This window comes from Camellia sinensis, chromosome 8 (genome assembly GCF_055761805.1).
Source record: "Camellia sinensis isolate YWXY chromosome 8, ASM5576180v1, whole genome shotgun sequence".
Classification (NCBI taxonomy): Eukaryota; Viridiplantae; Streptophyta; class Magnoliopsida; order Ericales; family Theaceae; genus Camellia; species Camellia sinensis.
In genome coordinates, this window is record NC_138968.1 from 135,647,411 (window position 1) to 135,666,636 (window position 19,226).

Consider the following 19,226-nt stretch of genomic DNA (forward strand, 5'->3'; position numbering starts at 1 on the left):
AAGTATATAGTCCAAATCTTTTCTCCGACCTGCAGAATAGCCTCATCTAGGAATAGATACTCTACTGCTTCGTCTCCCTCCACCGGGTGATCGGCTAGGAACTCCGTTACCGCTCTCCCTTTCACAGACTTGCGTGTCACATACTTCAAATCAAATTCGGAGAGAAGAAGCAACCAATAGGCTAGCCTACTCGTAAGCGTTGGTTTCTCGAAGAGATATTTGATGGGATCTAATCTCGAAACCAGAATTATGGAGTGAGCTAACAAGTAGTGCCTTAACTTCCTGGTAGCCCATACCAAAGTCAAACAAGCCTTTTCCAGCGGCGTGTAGCAGGTCTCATATTCCAGCATCTTCTTGTTCAGGTAATAGATGGCCTTCTCCACTCTATCTTCAGATTCCTGCGCAAGTATGTAGCCCATAGTCGTGTCGGTTACTGACAGATACAAAATCAACAGCTTCCCTGGCTCCGGCGGTGACAACACCAATAGGTTCTGTAGATACTGCTTGATATGCTTGAAAGCAACTTGGCATCGGTCATCCCATTGGAATTTCTTTCCTATCTTCAGGAGACCAAATAGTGGTTCACAAGTTAAGGTTAATTTTGCAATAAACCATCTTATGAATTGCACTTTTTCCAGAAAGCCTCGCACCTCCTTTTCAGTCCTTGGTAGTGGCATTTCTAAGATAGCCTTAATCTTGGAAGGATCGACCTCAATGCTCCTTTGTGTAATCAAGAACCCCAACATTTTCGCTGTTGGAACACCAAAAGTACATTTCTGAGGATTCAGTCGTAACCGATATTTCCTGATCCGTTAGAAAATTTCTTCAAGGCGATGTAGTGGCCCTCTCTTTCCATGGACTTCACAATCATGCCGTCCATATACACCTTAACCTCTTTATGGATCATATCGTGCAAGATCGTAGTTGCAGCCCGTTGATAAGTAGTCCCAGCATTCTTCAAACCGAACGGCATCACCCTATAGCAGTAAGTTCCCCACGGCGTGGTGAAGGCAGTTTTCTTCCTATCCTCGGGTGCCATCAAGATCTGGTTTTACCCAGAAAACCCATCCATAAAGGAAAGCAACGTGTGGCCTGTGGTGACGTCCACTTATTCATTGATGTGCGGTAGAAGAAAGTCATCCTTTAGACTAGCTTTGTTCAAATCTCTAAAATCCACACACACCTGAATTCTGCCATCTTTTTTCGGCACCAGAACAATGTTGGCTAACCAAGTAGAATACTCAGATACTAGCAAGAACCCTACATCTATCTGCTTGGTGACCTCTTCCTTGATTTTCAGAGCCCAGTCCGAGCGTATTCTCCGAAGCTTCTGCTTGACGGGTTGGGCCTCAAGGTCAAGAGGGATCTGGTGCTGTACAATCTCAAGATCGATTCCAGGCATGTCTTCGTAGGACCACGCGAAAACATCTTTAAAATCTTTTAATAAAGCGACTAAGCGCTCGCATTCCTCTGAAGACAACGTGGACCCGATCTGGACCAGACGCGGATCCTTTTCAGTACCAACATTAATTAAAGTGATTTCATCAACCAGGGGTTCTACAAACATCTTCTCCTCTCGATCAATCAAATGTTTCAAAATCGGAGGAATTTCTTCCTCGTCATTTTTATCAAAGTTTTGAAAGTCTTGATTAATGCAATAAACGAGTGGCACAAAATAGTACTCAGAAACAGCAGTGGTACCATTCTCATTCACAACTTCCAGTTCGTCCAATTCCTCGGTTACAACCAACTCAAAAGAAAAGGAAAAAGATGACCTGGACAAAACAAAGGCATCCGGGTTATCAACCCCAAGAATACCAGACTCTGACTCAGAAGAACTAGAATCTGATTCCGACTGCACAAACTTTGTGGAATCAGATTTTGGTTCACTACCTGATTCAGAACTGCTGGACAAAAAGCCCTCTTCGAACTGCCAAACGAGGAAGGGTGCAATGGATGTGTCCAGAATGTCGGAAGAAGGGCCCACAGCCGATTGATCTCCAATAATGGAAACAAAGAAGTCATCCCCTGAGCTCTCCAGTGTGATCTGAGGATCCGAGAGGAGACAAGCTAGCGCTGCTCCTATCTCAAGTTCTGTGCCATCAGACTTATCATCTCTGCACTGTTCAGCCTCAGCTGGTATATCAGTTTGCTCTTCTACAACTTCATCCCCTTGCAACTGTAGGTTAAAAAAGATTTCAAATCCGGGAAAACGTTGCTTTTTTGAATTTAGCCATGGCTCGGGAAAGCCACAAAATGGGAAATCCTCTCCCTCCTGGACAAAGCGGTCGTTCACGGTTCCTTGAATAGGTCCACGCACCAACTCATAGTGCTTCCCAGTTTGTTTAGCCTTGGCCCTTCCTGTCATTTCCTTTCCCTTTCTTACCCAATCCTCTTTGGTAGGTGTGTAACCTAAACGAAAGGTATAAGGGTTGTGTGGCACTTCGGCCAATGCAGTAACGCCTTCCGGCCGCTCCTTCCTAATCCCATTCTGGGTACATGTTGCAGCTTATTCATAAGGTAGACGGATTGTGCACTGACATATAACCCCTCATCAACAGCCAGAATATCTTGCACTACCCGGGCCTCGGCCAAGGTGAACCCAGAGAAAAAGACATCTTCCTCACCGTGTACAATTTCTAAGACCGGTGTAGTAACCTCCGACGGCAGATGTATCGAAGAATTCCTAAAAATGATAGCTACCCCATTCGTATGGGGGTACTTCAATATCTGATGTAGAGTGGAAGAGACAGCTCTGACTTGGTGCAGCCACGACCATCCAAGGAGTAAATTAAAGGTGGCTGGGACATCCAGAATGTGGAATTCAATATCATGTTGTGCTGAGCCAACCTAAGTTCTAATCCGAACTGTCCCCATCATTTCCCGAGTTGTATTGTCATAAGCCCGAATCACTTGGGCCATTGGTGCGAAGTCTGCGGGTTTCAAACCGATAGCATAGGCCTTACGTGATGGACACACATTAATTGCAGACCCAGTATCAACCAAGACAACCGGTATCCACTTCTCTTTACATTCCACAGAGATGTATAGTGGCTTGTTGTGTTCAGAGCCCCCAGGCGGCAATTCTTTATCTGTGAAAGTCAAAGTCGGCGAAGCACCACTCGGGAAAACCAGTCCCACTAACTGCTCAGGGGTTGTGTCGATGGAGAGCTTAGCCCTATCCATTATTGATAAAATTGCTTGTTTATGCACCCGTGAAGCCATGAGCAATCCCCAAATGGATATATCTGCCTGAATCTTCTTTAGTTGCTTTAGTACAGCTTCCTCTTCCAACATTTTATCCTTCTATTTCTCTGCTTCCTTGTCTTTCCCTGACGCTTCTGGTTGGTCTAGGTGTAGGGGCTTAAAGTATTGCCTACTCCGAATCATGTGATCGACTTCCTCAGCATACCATGTATCATCTGGCAGATTCTGTCCCCAGTCTTCATCTGTGTGGGCGAGATGCAAATCCTCATCTTCCCACCACATTCCTTCGGCAACTGACAAACAACTGTCCGGTTCCGCTGTAATCATTCTTGTGTTCACAACACAATCAGTCCCCACGGGGCCTTTGGTTTTCTAACCTTCTGATTAGTCTCAGTTCTTTCCTGCTCGAACCGCTTCAGCGCGGCCTCCTGTTCTATATCAGCTGTACACAAGCTACCCAATTCTTGAGCAGAATTCTTAGTACCGGTGCTCTCCAGCAGTTTCCCTTTGTTGTCGACCGTTCCGGCTGTTGCAGCAATCCCCATTTCTAACTGTTCCTGCTTTGGTTGAGACCTCTCATCAACATCTAGCTCATCACTAAGCCACCCTGTGTTATTCGTTGATCCGTTCATATCAAACTAGTCGATCTATACATTTCCCAGATCCTGTTCATCAAAGAACTATAGATTACTGATGTCCTCCTCAAGCTTAGCTAAGTCATCCAACTCCTGGCTTGGCCCGTCCTCCCGGACTACATTAACCTTCAGTGCCTTCGACAATTCCACCATTGGTCTGGCCTGGCTAGTTGGTACAATGTAATAACAAGGGTTGTACTCTTCTTCAGTTAAGCTCATGAAGCCCTCAGGCATACCTTCTTCTACTGCCACCACCACCATGGGTTCGGGTTGGGATATGGATGCGCTCATCATGCACATGTCTGTGCTTTTTGGGATGAACAGCGCCGGCTTAAGCAAGTGGGAGGGGGTGATGTATATGCTGGGGTCGTACGGGACATCTATTGTTTGGATAAGGTTTACTTGCCTGGGTGGGGGAGGGGGTTGGTTATGTGGTGGGAGATTATTTGTAGTGATGTTAGGCTTCTCAGGAGGCGCTATCACTTTGTTGTCAATGAGATCCTGAATCTCATGACGGAGTCTAAAGCATACGTCGGTATCATGACCATGCTGTTGGTAGAAGGCGTAATACTTGGCTGGGTTGTGTGTAGGAGGGAGGGGATTAGGCAATGGCCGCGGCTCCAGGGGATTCAGATGTCCTTTTCTGATCCTCAAGGCCACTGATAAAGACATATGGAGTGGGGTGAAAACCCTCTGGCCCCAGGGTGGGTACTTTGAAGGTTGTAAGGTGGTTCCGGATATGTCGGTGAAAGAGGTGGCCGCCTTCGGTGTGGTGGTGACCATACCAACATCAGAAGTCCGTGTAGCTGCGTTGCTACTCGTAGTCGCATTTGAACTGCGTGTAAAGGCCCTCTTGGGCTGCTCCTTTTCATGGTCAATTAGACCCTGTTTCATCACATCCTCAATCTGTACCCCTATCTCATGAAGGTCAGCAAATGTGGGTAGAGGTAGGACTATCATCTTTTGCAGCAGCTTCGGTTGTAGATTACGAACAACCATTCTTATCTGGTTTTTCTTAGCTGGCCTAGTGGTCATCATGAAGGCCTTGGCCCTCCACCGAGTGACGAAGTCGGAGAAGCCCTCCTTCGGCTCTTGCCGAGTTGCCTCGTGACCTCGATTTGAGTGTTATAAGAATATTGGGCAACAAAGGCCGCGACCATCTCTTCCCAGCTCCTTTTCACAGAATCTTCCAGTTTAGCATACTAAATACCCGCAATACTCAACAGGGTCCGGCCAAAAAGGGATAACTTTTGCAGTCAAGTCAGGCTTATCGGCCACAAAATATTTGAAAATAGCCGCAAGTGGATCATGGGATCACCCAAACCATCAATGCGGTCTATGTGTGGCCTTTTAAATCTATCCGGCAATGTCACCGCCGAATCTATGTGGCCGTTCTCTATGTCCGGGATCGAGTTGACACCCTGAGCCCTCTTAAAAAGCTTCTCAAGCTTGCTCACCTTCAGAGCAGTAGGTCGACCTCAAACTCAAAGGGGGCCTTCGTTGGGTGGGCCGGTGCTTTGGAAGTCTGGGATGGAATCAGATTCGTTGGGATGTCCGCATTTTCCTGGACATTGGCTGTGGGAGCAAGAGCTCTGGGTACTGGAATATCTACAGGAGGTGGGTGGGATGCAGAAGCAGTTGCCTGTTGCGGTTGTTGTTGATGTTGCTGTTGAAGCCTAGCAATCTGTGAGACCATGAAATATCCTCTCACATGGATGTTGTAGAGATCCAACGAAGAAAAGGGCTTCACCCCTGTAGATCTGCAATAATGAACATAGTCGGTGCCACCCAACCGGGGTTGCCAGTCGGGACTCTCCGATGATGAAGTTAGTCATTGAATCAAGGGAGTAAATAGTATATACATTTGAAGGGGTGTGTGTTCTGTAGAGAGAGATGAGACATACCTTGCACTTTGGGATGCCCCCTCCTTTATGTAGATGGGGGGTGTAATATTTGTTTGGGCTGGATCCATTGTAGGCTTTGTTTGGGTTAGGCCCAATAAGCTAGTACCTATATTTTTCTGGCTCCCACAATTGCCCCAAAACTTTCATTGTCTTCGATAGAAGGAATGAGAGTTTTTATTGCTGAGTTATGCGGTTCAAATAAATGTTAGGTCCAAAGAATACATTTGATAAGTGAATAACATAAATGAATAGATGGCTGGATGAATGCGTGTATGTATGAATGCATGTACAATTATATGTATATAGAGGAGAGAAGTAAGCTAAAGCCCAATGAGTAATACTATCTCTATAACGATGGGTCATGATATTATAATCCCCGGGTAAGGGTGTAGGTCGCGGTGTTATAACCCCGGGCAAGGGTGTGGTATATTGTCGAGTGCAAAGATTGCTTCCAAATATGGACTTTCATGCCGAGCTAGAAATATTTCTATAGGCCGAGCATGAAAATGATTGCCTGAACCAAATAAGACAAATTAAATAAGGTAGATATATCAGCCAAAAATTGGACCTCGGTATTATTACCCCCGGTTAAGGATGTAGGCCGCGGTATTCTAACCTCCGGGCATAGGTGTAGGCCGCGGTATTCTAACCTCCGGGCGTAGGTATAGGCCTTTGTTGATGGCGCTCCGTGCCGAGTGCGAAGATTACACTATACTCAGAGACTTTGCTAATTTTAAATGGCGACCAACTGCCAATATGGCAAGGACTTTGAATAATACGTTCTGTCAGTGATGGCCAGCACCGAATGAGGTAGACGTGTTAATCACAAAGAATATTGCTCCACTTGTAAGGGATGGCCAAATAGCTATTAGGCCAACTATTTAATTTGCTGAGTAAATTTTTGGGCCAATTAGCATTGCTCGGTATGTATTTAGTCTAAGACTTGCCCCATTACTTTCGAATGACAGGTGCTAGTTGGAAGGAATGCAGATTCCCATTGCCCTATGTTGCAGGGAAGATTCGGCTTTGGTAAAATGACGGCACACAAAAATATGCGAACTGTTGATTGCCAAATGCGAATTGCTGACTGCCAAGTGCGTAATGTATTGCCCGAAAACTGGCGCTTGCTTGGAGTGGTGTGAAAAGGAGTGGGAGTGTGTAACTCAGGTAAATGTTGTAGTGTTTGTACCAAGTTGGCTGAGTGTGCATGCATATCAGAGGTGCCGAGATGATGATTGGCTAATGTGCCTAAATTGGAAAGCGGGAATTCGACTAAGATGTCCCAGTGGGCAATTGTTTTGCCGAATAATGTTATTAGGCAAATAAAGTTGCCGAATACTGTGGCCAATGTTGCGAATAAAGTTGATGCACTGCCGAGTAACTAGTGTCAAAACATCGGTGTCCATTTCATATATAATGTGATTTTCCCGAAAAGTTGGTTAGCTACACTTGGGTCAGTCATTATGCCGATCTTTTGGTCGGCGATTTCTCTTAGCTTCACGGTGTGTCGGCATCCCTTCGGAGTTGGATTTGCTAAGAACTTGGTTGGCAATGGTTGCCAATTTATTGAAGTTGAGTTTCTTGTCCAACGTATATTTGCCCCATTGCTTTTGAATATGATTTGTTATTCGGAAGGAATAAAATGGACGTGGACCAAAATTGCCGAGTAGGCTGATAAAAATTTGAAACGGATTCCGTGCCCCCGTGTTTTCAAGAAATTATGAGATTTTTGCCGAAGAGGTAGACAAATTAACAATTGTTGTTATTCCGAGAATGTCTAATGCTGTGGAGTGAAAGTTGTTATTCGGAAGGAATTCATCATTTGGTGACAAATGAGTCGAGCTGGGAGATAAGCAAAGAGTCGCCAAATAAGATGTAGTTGGTGAATTCGACATTGAGCAAACTCCAGGTATGACGGTAAAAATGTTGTTTTTAGCTGCGATATGTGGCATTGCATATAACATCTATGGATGTTTGGTATGGAATTTTCAAAATTAGACCGTACGGATGTGTTTAGAAGGCTCTAAATAGTTGGAAACGACTATTCGATTGTTGGAATCGAACTCCAGATGGCGTAATTATAGCTAAAATATATCCGACGGCTCAGATCGGGGGAGAATTAGGCTCCGTAAAGCACTAGATAATTTTTCTGACTTATTCTGCATGTAACGGCTCAGGTTGATTGCTTGCAGCACGGCTTAGTGGCCTGGCAAAAAATATAAACAATGTTTTTGCCTACAAGATTTGAGCTCATGTCCTTGTGAAAAATGTTGAACACTTAACTACTTTGCCACCTTAGAGATGGAAACTAGCACTATGTTTGGGAACATAGGAGAAAAAAGAAAAGAACTGATTACTTAACTTATAAGAGAAAAGAAATGAAAAGAAATGATTGTAATTTCTCTCATTCTTGTTTGGATAAGTAATAAATAAAAGAAAAGAAATGATTATAATTTTTCTCCTTCTTGTTTGGTTAGATTTCATAAGTGAAAAGAAAAGAAATTATTTTATGTTATATTACCAAAATAACCTTTTTATATTTTCAATCATTTTATTTTTTTTTATTTTTATGGGGAGAAAATTGGTATTATGAAAATATTGGTTTCTTTTATCTCCTAATCTCTCCACTTTTGGAAAGATTGAAAATAAGAGTTATAAGAGAAATGAGTTTCTCTCCGTTTCTCTTCATTTCTTCCCATTTCTTACGTTATCCAAACAAGTGAAAGAAATACATATCACTCCAATTCTTTTCTTTTCTCTCCAAATCACTCAATCCATACATAGCGGTCCTTTTCGACCAAAACAGTGCAACAGTTTGGCAATCTTTCAATTACCCAATAGATTCCTTCCTTCCTGGGCAGAAGTTGGTCCTTTTGGGCAGAAGCTGATTGCTAGCACGTCCGCATCAAACTGGAGTCAAGGTTTGTATTCACTTGCTTTTTTGAACGAGGTTTGTATTCACTTGCTATGCACCCTAATCCTGATCCTTATTCTTATGTTAGTTATGGGCAAGATTACAGTTTGTTGGTTTATGTAGAATTCAATCCATCCTGGGTCTATTTTCAATCCTATTTGAATGCGAATTCCAACCACCAAGTATATGTGAAATTCGAGAATGGATGCTTCAACGCATAGAAAATCCTTCATGTTGGATCGTCAGCTCAGTTGATGAGGTTGGAACCTGATGGGCATTTGAGGGTTTATGAGTGGGTAGCAGATAACTGGAATGCGGTGGATCTGCTGACGTCAGATATTGGTGACTATGGGTATCCCATGGCGTGCGGCAATTACGGTATATGTTGTTCAAATGGACAGTGTGGCTCTCTTGAGGAAGCCCCCAGCAGCAACACTTTCAGGCAAATAAATTCTAGGCAACCTAGCCTTGGAAGTTCCCTTGTTACACCCATTTCTTGTAACCATTCTCAATATCACACACTTTTGGAGCTTCGGAATACTAGTTATTTTTGTAACTTGAAAGACACAAATGGATACTACTTGGATGCAAAAATCGAGTTAGAGGATTGCAAGAAGAGTTGCTTGAAAAACTGTTCATGCAAAGCCGCTTTGTTTGCACATGACTATAACTATAATCGTTGCATTTTACAATTTGAAGTCTATTCTCTTATAAATATTGAGGCAGGGGATGATAGCGTTTCTCTATTTCTTAAAGTGCAGAATTCTGTGACTGCGCAGTATCCTTTACCAACAAATTCTCCTCAAAAAAAATCAAGGAATGTCGCAATCACTCTTGGATCCAGCCTCGGAGCTCTCTTTGGTGTATTTTTTGTGATTGCCTCTTGCATTTTCCATTTTAGAAAGAAAGGAGAATCTGAAGAATTTGATGAGTTCTCTGTTGATCAAGTACCGGGGATGCCTACTAGATTCTCATGCGAAGACTTGAGAGCCATGACGAGCAATTTCAATAATAAGCTTGGGGAAGGAGGATTTGGGTTAGTGTTTCAAGGGACATTAAGTGATGGCACCGAAATAGCAGTTAAGCGTCTCAATGTTTTGGTCAAGTTAAGAAGTCATTCTTAGCTAAAGTTGAGACGATAGGCAGCATTCACCATATCAATTTGGAAAGATTAATAGGATTTTGCGCTGAAAAATCACACAGGCTTCTAGTTTACGAGTACATGTCTAATGGATCCTTGGATAAATGGATCTTCCAAAGGCACCAAGAGCTCACACTTGGGTGGCAATCCAGAAGAAAGATCATCATCGTGATAGCCAAGGGTCTATCCTATCTCCATGAGGAATGCAGGCAGAAAATATTTCACTTGGATATAAAACCCCAAAATATCCTCTTAGATGAATACTTCAATGCAAAAATGTCTGATTTTGGATTGTCAAAGCTAATTGATAAGGACCAAAGCCAAGTTGTAACAACTTTGAGGGGAACACCAGGCTATTTGACTGGTTGAACTCAATTATCACTGAGAAAGTAGATGTCTACAGCTTTGCTGTTGTGGTCTTGGAAATGTTATGTGGCCGAAAAAATTGGGATAGGTCTTAACCTGAGGAAGATATGCATTTACTAAGTCTATTTAAAAGGAAAGCCAAGGAGGAACGATTGATCAATATCGTTGATAAAGGCAATGATGAAATGCAGTTACATAGTACAGAAGTTGTGGAGATGATGAGGGTTGCTGTGTGGTGTCTACAAAGTAATTTTTCTAAGAGGCATTCCATGTCAGTGGTGGTTAAGGTCTTGGAGGGTTCTGTTGATGTTGATAACAACTTGGATTCTAACTTCGTAAATCTTGTGATACGAAGAACAATTGCAGATGTTGGTCAGCAAGAGGATGCCATTGGCGCTGCTTGTACTCTATTGTCTCCATTAGCTCTATCAGGACCAAGGTAAACAAAGTAGACTTCGACAAACAAATTTTTGCAAATTGAGTAACTTTTTAAGGTTTTTATTTTTATTGTGTGTGTTTTTGTTTTGTTATTTTGGGGATGCTAAGTTTTAGGATTTCAATTTTCATTAGAAGCATTGCCATATAACTCATAATATTAGGTTGTTGCACTTTTCTTGGTTTGTATATATATATCATCTTATGAAATTACAGTCATAGATATATATTTGTCTGATGTCATGGTCATTTGTGATATATGAGAAATCCACGCGCTATAATCTTATCTTATGAGAATAAGTTAGCCAGGATTGAGTATAAGAAACTACAACCAGATTAGCTACAGTTTAACTCATTTAATTCTATTATAGGCAAATGAGATCCGAATAAAAAAAATTATTGTATACAAATAAAGAGTTGGAAATGTACCAAGATAACTCTGAACTAATATGTCATGAATAAGTGCGTTTCTAAATTTTTGGTACCCGCTGCTGTACTATCTTTACTTATTATTTTTACTATTCGAGTGGGATTCTTAACTTAATCCGTTGGTTTTGGATTCAATAATAACTAGCATATCACCCGTGCTATGCACGGGATTAAATTTAAAAAAAAAAAAAAAACAAACCATTCATAGTTATGTCAAATATATTTTTAAATTGTTAGCATAAAATATATGGAATTTTAAAAAAAAATATTGACATTGCATAATTAAAGTAATAAAAATAAGAATTTATTACATTTGTTCAAAATTCACTGAATAAGTAAAACAAAAAATAACTAAAATCTAAATTGTTGTAGGCCTTCCATTAGCATTCATGCATTGTCAACATAATAGTTTGTATTATAATTAATGAACAACACATATATTATGTATTTATAAAATGTTATAAAATAAAAATGTTATGCTTACATGTTTTTTTTTTACCTTCTGAAAGGTATAGACATTCTTCAGACTAATCTATATTTAAAACAAAGGTCACGCACGGTGCACAATCTAATTGGCGTGGCATTGTTAGTACATGTATGGTAATAAAAAATAGTAAATAAAAAATTAACTTTTAAAAAAGAACCATTAAAATAGTAAATAAAAAGATTATTTAGAACCATTGAACAAACATTTTTCTTTTTGTGAGTGTTTATGTTTATCTTACTTCAATCATATTAAAAAAAATCGAATTATAAATAAAAAGAGATAATTTCAATCATACAAATCACAATTTTTTTAATGCTATCTAATTCTACAATCATATTTTTCTCATAATAAAAAAAATAATTGAAAAAAAGAACCATTAAAATAGTAAATAAAAAGAACAATCACATTTTTCTTTTTGTGAGTATTTATGTTTATCTAACTTCAATCATATTAAAAAATCAAATTATAAACAAAAGGAAATAACTTCAATCATACAAATCACATTTTTTTTAATGCTATCTAACTATAATCACATTTTTCTCATAATAAAAAAAAAAATTTGAAAAAAAGAACCATTAAAATAGTAAATAATAAGATTATTTAGAAGCATTAAACAAACTACAATCACATTTTTCTTTTTGTGAGTGCTTATGTTTATCTAACTTCAATCATATTAAAAAATCAAATTATAAACAAAAGAAGATAACTTCAATCATACAAATCACAATTTTTTAAATGATATCTAACCACAATCATATTTTTCTCATAATAAAAAAATAACTTTTAAAAAAGAACCATTAAAATAGTAAATAAAAAGATTATTTAGATTCGTTGAACAAACTACAATCACATTTTTCTTTTTGTAAGTTAACTTCAATCATATTAAAAAATCAAATTATAAACAAAAAGAGATAATTTCAATCATACAAATCACAATTTTTTTAATGCTATCTAACTATAATGACATTTTTCTCATAATAAAAAAAATAATTGAAAAATTAACCGTTAAAATAGTAAATAAAAAAGATTATTTAGAACCATTGAACAAACTACAATCACATTTTTCTTTTTGCGAGTGTTTATGTTTATCTAACTTCAATCATATTAAAAATTATAAACGAAAGGAGATAACTTCAATCATATAAATCACAATTTTTTTAATGCTATCTAATCATCATCAATAATTTAAAAAATCAATCACAAATTAAGTCAATTGATAATTAAAAAACACAATAATTTATTTTTCAAAAAACATAGCGAGTTAAAAAGATCAATTACAATTTTTTTTTTTCGGTCAAAATACAATCTAATCATCATCAATAATTGGTACATTATGTGACCCTAATGAGTACAATCCATTTTGTTTTTCAAAAAATACAGTGAGTTAAAAATCAAATCACAAATTAAGTGAATTGATAGTTAAAAAAATAAAATAATTTTTTTTCAAAAAACACAGTGAGTTAAAAAAATCAATTACAATTTTTTTTCAAAATACAATCTAATCATTATCAATAATTGGTACTTTAAAAATCAAATCAGAAAAAAAAAATCAAATCAAATCACAAATATTTTTATACTATCTAATTATAATAATATTTTTTTCATAAATAATTGTAAAGAAAAATCATTAAAACAGTAAATAAAAGATTAAATTACATTAAAAAAAAGAACCATTGAACAAATTACAATCACATCACATTTTTTCCATAATAAAATAAATAAATAAATGAAAAAAAAAACCATTGGCTAACTACAATCATATTTAAAAAAAAAAAAGAACCATTGAACTAACTACAATCACATTTTTTTTCTTTGTGAGCGTTTATGTTTATCTAACTTCAATCATATTAAAAATAAAATTAAAATAGTAAATAAAAAGACTAAATAACATTAAAAAAAAAATCATTGAACTAACTACAACAATTATATTTAAAAAAAAAGTCATTGAACAAATTACAATCACATCACATTTTTCCCATAATAAAAAAAATAAATGAAAAAAAGAACTATTAAACTCACTACAATCACATTAAAAAAAAGAATCATTCAACTAATTATAATCACATTTTTTCCTTCGTGGGGGTTTATATTTATCTAACTTCAATCATATTAAAAAATCAAAATAAAATTAAAATAGTAAAAAAAACCATTGAACTAAATGAAACAATCATATTAAAAAAAAAAAAAAAAGTCATTAAACAAACTACAATCACATCACATTTTTTCCATAATAAAATAAATAAATGAAAAAAAAAACTATTAAACTAACTATAATCACATTAAAAAAAAAAAAAAGAATCATTCAACTAATTATAATCACATGTTTCTCTTTGTGAGGGTTTATATTTACCTAACTTCAATCATATTAAAAAATCAAATTATAATTTTTCATTCGCTAGACAAATCACAAATATTTTATGCGCTATCTAACTACAATATTAAAACAGTAAACAAAAGAAAAAGTCAAGAAGGAGAAAACAAAAAGAAGACTTACTGTTTGCATACGTGGTCACTGAAGTTGAAAGTATAGAAGTGAGAGGTCAAGAAGGAGAAAATAAAAAGGAGACTCACTGTTTGCAATAGGTATGTGAAAAGTTAAAAATAGTGTATGTATTGGAAAAGTTAAAAAGAATTGGAAAAATTTAATAAATGCTAAGTTTTTTTAAAAAAATAAAAATAAAAAAATTAAGAAATTAAGGTTCAGATATTGGAATTCCCACAAAAATTGTGGGTTAGAGATAGATATAAAAAAATAGATAAATATAGATATAGATATTTGCCGTTTGGTAACACTTACGTTTTCAGTTTTCTGTTTATATTTACAAAAATTTAAAAAACTCAAATAAAAACTTGTTTGGTAAATTTTTTTATTTATAAATCAGTGGTCTAAGTTTATAAATTTGGCCAAAAAATGTAAACTCAAAAAATGTGTTTCCATTTTGAGTTTTCAGTTTTTTTTTTTACCACCCAACACTAGCCACCACTTGCCACCATTTTCCACCACCGTTTTCCACTACCACCACCCACCCCCTACCACCCACCACCCACCCACTAGCCACCACCCACCTACCACCCACTCGCCACTACCACCCACCCCTCGCCACCACCACCACCCACCACGCGCCTGCCATCCACCTGCCACCACCCACCACCCGTCACTACCATCCACCGCTCGCCACCACCACCAGCCACCTACCCGCCACCACCACTCACCACCCACCTGCCACCACCATCCACCACCCGCCACCCGCCACCACTAGCCACCTGCCACCCATCCGCCACCACCACCACCACCTACCACCCACCACCACCACCACTACCACCACCATCACCCACCACCCACCCGCCACCCACTACCCACCACCACCACCGCCACCACCCACTCGCTACCACCCCCACCCACCACCGTCATCCACCCACCCACCACCACCACCACCACCACCGGCCACCTACCCGTCACCACCCGCCATCTGCCATCGGCCACCCACCTGCCACCACCACCCACCACCCGCCACCACCCACCCGCTACTACCCACCACCGTCACCCACTCACCTACCATCACCACCTGTCACCTTCCCGCTTCCACTACCCACCCGCCACCACCCATCACCCGCCACCCGCCACCCACCTACCACCACCACCCACCACCCGTCACCACCACCACCACCACCCGCCACCCACCTACCACCACCACCCACCACCCGTCACCACCACCACCACCACCCACCCACTACCACCCACCACCTGCCACCGTCACCTACCCCCCACCGTTACCACCACCCACCCGCCATCCGCCACCCACCTGCCACCACCCGCCACCACCCACTCGCTACCACCCACCACTCGCCACCCGCCGCCACCACCACCACCACCCACTAGCTACCACCCACCACCCGCCACCTTCACCATCACCCACCCACCCACCACCACCCCACCGTCACCACTCTCCACCACCGTCTTCGGCCGCCACTTGCCACCACTTGCCATTTCTCACTCTTTTTTATATTTTTAAATTTTTTAAACATTTTGTCAATTACCAAACGCGTTTGTAGTTTATGTTTTTCTAAAAATAAACAAAAAATAAACAAAAACCAGTTTATAAAATTTTTGTAAATATAAACTGAAAACGTAAACGTTACCAAACAATATATTTGTTTTAAATTTTTTTTAATATACAAATTATTTGTTTTATAAGAAGTACTGCAGTAATTATAAGAGAAGTCAAAATGTCTTGTAGGTTGAGAGAAGTTAATAAATATACTGAGGTTAATATATTTTTTTTTAAAAAAATTAGAAAATTAGAATTGACATATTAAAGCTCCTATAAACTTTTGAGATTAAAAATCTCCTTTTACTTAATATATAATATAGATTAGGCATATTTGAGTGAAAATTGTTTCCCATTCAACAATGGCGTGTCAAATTTTCCCTCCCATCAGATTCATACCACTACTCACTCTTCGCAATTATCTTTGTGGCCACCAACAGCACGAGCAACAACAAAGATTTTGTGCGTGAAGAAAGGGGTTATCTACACACACGTTAATTGACTGACTCTTACTCTGACTCGGGGGTGGCTAACTAAGGCTTAAATTAATTCTTAGTGTATTTGGGAATTCCGTTGCGGTCTTTTGTGGAGTGTCGTCCTGAGCCTCTTTCTATAATTCGAACTGTTTATATTGTAGGGTTCATTAATTAAGGCCTTATTTGGGATGTTTTAAAAAAATCAAAAAGTCAATATCCTATTTAAGTCATATCATCTTACTTAAGTCACATCACCTCTTTACCACATCATTTCAAATCTAACCCATACCCAACCCATATTTCATAAAAATAAAAAAAAATACACTTATTTAGATTATCCCAAACCACCTTAAATCATCTATACAAAAAATCAAGTTTATTGGATATTTGCATCCCTATAATAAAAGCATATCTGTTTTATAAAAATGAACGGCTAACATAACTTTCATAAATTTTTAAAGACAATTAAGACTTAATCATGGAGTTATAAATATCCAATTAACTTACTTCTTTATAGAGATAATATTCTTTACGAATCCTATAATATGAACTGTTCAAATTATCAAAAGACATTCGAGACAACCTTCCACAATGGGGCACAGCAGCACTCCCAAATTTTTTTTCTTTTTTATTGTTTTTTTTTTTTTTAATAGCTTTCCATTCACGTTATGTTGGGAGAAAGGTTTTTGTTTGGATCATTAATTTGAGGAAGAATTTAATTGTTTGGATCATTAATTTGAGGAAGAATTTAAAAAGTGAAAGGAAAAAGAGGCACTGTGGATGCTCCGTCTGTCTCATCACTAGATTTGGTCATTGTGCAGCCAGCCACATACATAACCAGAGATCGTTCAAGCGTGTGGACCGACTGGAAATGTATAGATTAAAATAGTGAAAAGTCACTATTAAAAATTAATTTTTTTAATCTATTATTTTTTTGTCTTTTCGTAAAAAATAAATAAATCATTATAATACTTTTTATTATTATTTTATAATTAATTAAATATAAAACTAAATATTTTAATAAAATAATTATTCCATTCAAATGTTAGGAGCAAAAACAAAAACTACTGGAGGCAATATACATTTTCCACATCTTGACTGACCAAACATATGGTGGATGTTATTCCAAAAGCACACAAGTCTACGAACATAAAATCGAATACAATTTATCATACAGTTATGATAGAGATTCCAACAAAATACAACCCACACAACCTCTAAAATGATCTGTCCCATTCAAGTCACTGTCAGAGATAGAAAAAAAAAAATTTAAACACATCAATAATTAATACATCCGTGGGGGTCGTGGGGATCTTCCTTTGTGAGAGTTCCAAACATGTTCCTTTATCATATGAAAATGAGTGGAGCAATTGGAATAAAATTATACATTTTATAATGAGTTCAACGATGTGATAGGTATGATCAAAATTATTTTATGTGATTAATTTTGTGTTTGAATATATATTTTTTGTAAGAATATATATATATATATATATATTATTGGGAGAGACTTCTCTCAAGTCCACATAGTTATGTGAACTGAAGTATATTGTTGGGTCCGTAATGCCCACCACGGGTTCTGTTTCAATAATTCGAACCCTTTAAGGTGTAGAGTTTGTCGAGTACTTTATGTCTGTAAAAAAACACGTTGATTGGATATTAGTAGCCCCTTGATCGAAACACATTTGTATTAACAATTTATTTTTAAAATCATATTTACCATGGACAAAAATGTGTTTCATTCAAGCGGCTACCGATATCCGATCAATGTGATTTTTTGCCGGCATAAAGTACTCGACGAGTTCTACATATTAAACGGTTCAGATTATCGAAACTGGGCTCGGGGTGGGCCTCACGGATCCAACAATATGCTCTAGAAGCCATCTCCTATACTATTATATAAAAGAAAAGACTATGGTACACACCCCTCAAATGTATGCACCTTATAACTAAAGGAAAAAATGGCATAATTTCATGCTTTCTGAGTCGTAACTTAAAAAAAAAAAAAAAAACAAAGTCTTATACATGAGATATAACAAAAAATCTCATGAGTCATAACTAAAATAAGATCATAAGTAAAGAAGAAAATAGATTATAACTAAAGAAAAAAATGACATAATCTAGGAGTACACAGTGGCGGAGCCAGAAATTTAATATAGGGGGGGCACTTATTAATTACAATCTCAAATTTTTTTTCCCCAATCAATAACGATAACATAATAATAATTTTCGAGCTAATGTTAAACATTAAAAATTAATATTCATTACAAAAAAAAAATTAATTTTAAACTTTTACAATTGACCCCGACGAGTTTTCATCTTTTGAAATCTTTCCATAATAGTATCATTGTTAATGCCATAAAAAATATCTCTCTCAATGTAAACAACCAAGCTATCATTCATCCATTCATCACCCATTCAGTCCTAGGGTTAATTTCGCGAATAAATGGAGAACTGAGGGTTTTTATTTTTAACTGATTTTTTGCTAATTTCTTTTAATAGTATAATCAAGGTATTATTTTGTTCTATTATTATTTGTAAAGAAATATTACTATTTAAGTTATCAGATTCTATTTCTTCACTATATTTAACACTCATACAAATGTTATTAGCAAGGTCGAGAAATCAGGCTCTGGTATCAATTTCAATTACGAATTTTGAGAATTTAATTTAATATTAACTCTTTCAAAAAAAATTGTTGGTAATCGATACTTGCCTTTTCTAAGGATATTTTATTTTTAATCCTGACAATTTTCTGGTTATAATTTATTATAGATTATTCAGAAGCAATAACCAAAAAAGAATTTAATCTATTTAACTTACTTTATAATTTAGAAATATAATCTAAACTATCTTTTATTTCAACTCTAACTGTTGTAATTAAACAAATATAATTATTAATTAAGTATTCAAATTTTTTTTATTATTATTATTTTATAATATTAAGTTTAATTAATTGTGATGGAAGGTTTGTAATAACAGCTTTGTAGTGGTATGAAGAGAATACGGACAGAAGTGTTGTGAAAGGGCTTGTGATGCAATTTATATAATTATGATTAATTAAGACCCGTGGATTGTATTACTAGATGAGGTGGCAAAGTATGATGAAAGTGCAGGAAGATGGGTGGAGGGAAGAGTGCAGGAGGGGATCCACTTCCCTATTGGGGAGGGCTATGTATTAAC

General features: G+C 37.5%; 1 pseudogene; it reads left to right on the forward strand.

Annotated features, from left to right (window-relative positions):
- Positions 1-8,914: 8,914 nt before the first annotated feature.
- LOC145798078 (G-type lectin S-receptor-like serine/threonine-protein kinase SD2-5) lies at positions 8,915-10,610 on the forward strand (annotated as a pseudogene).
- Positions 10,611-19,226: the final 8,616 nt, after the last annotated feature.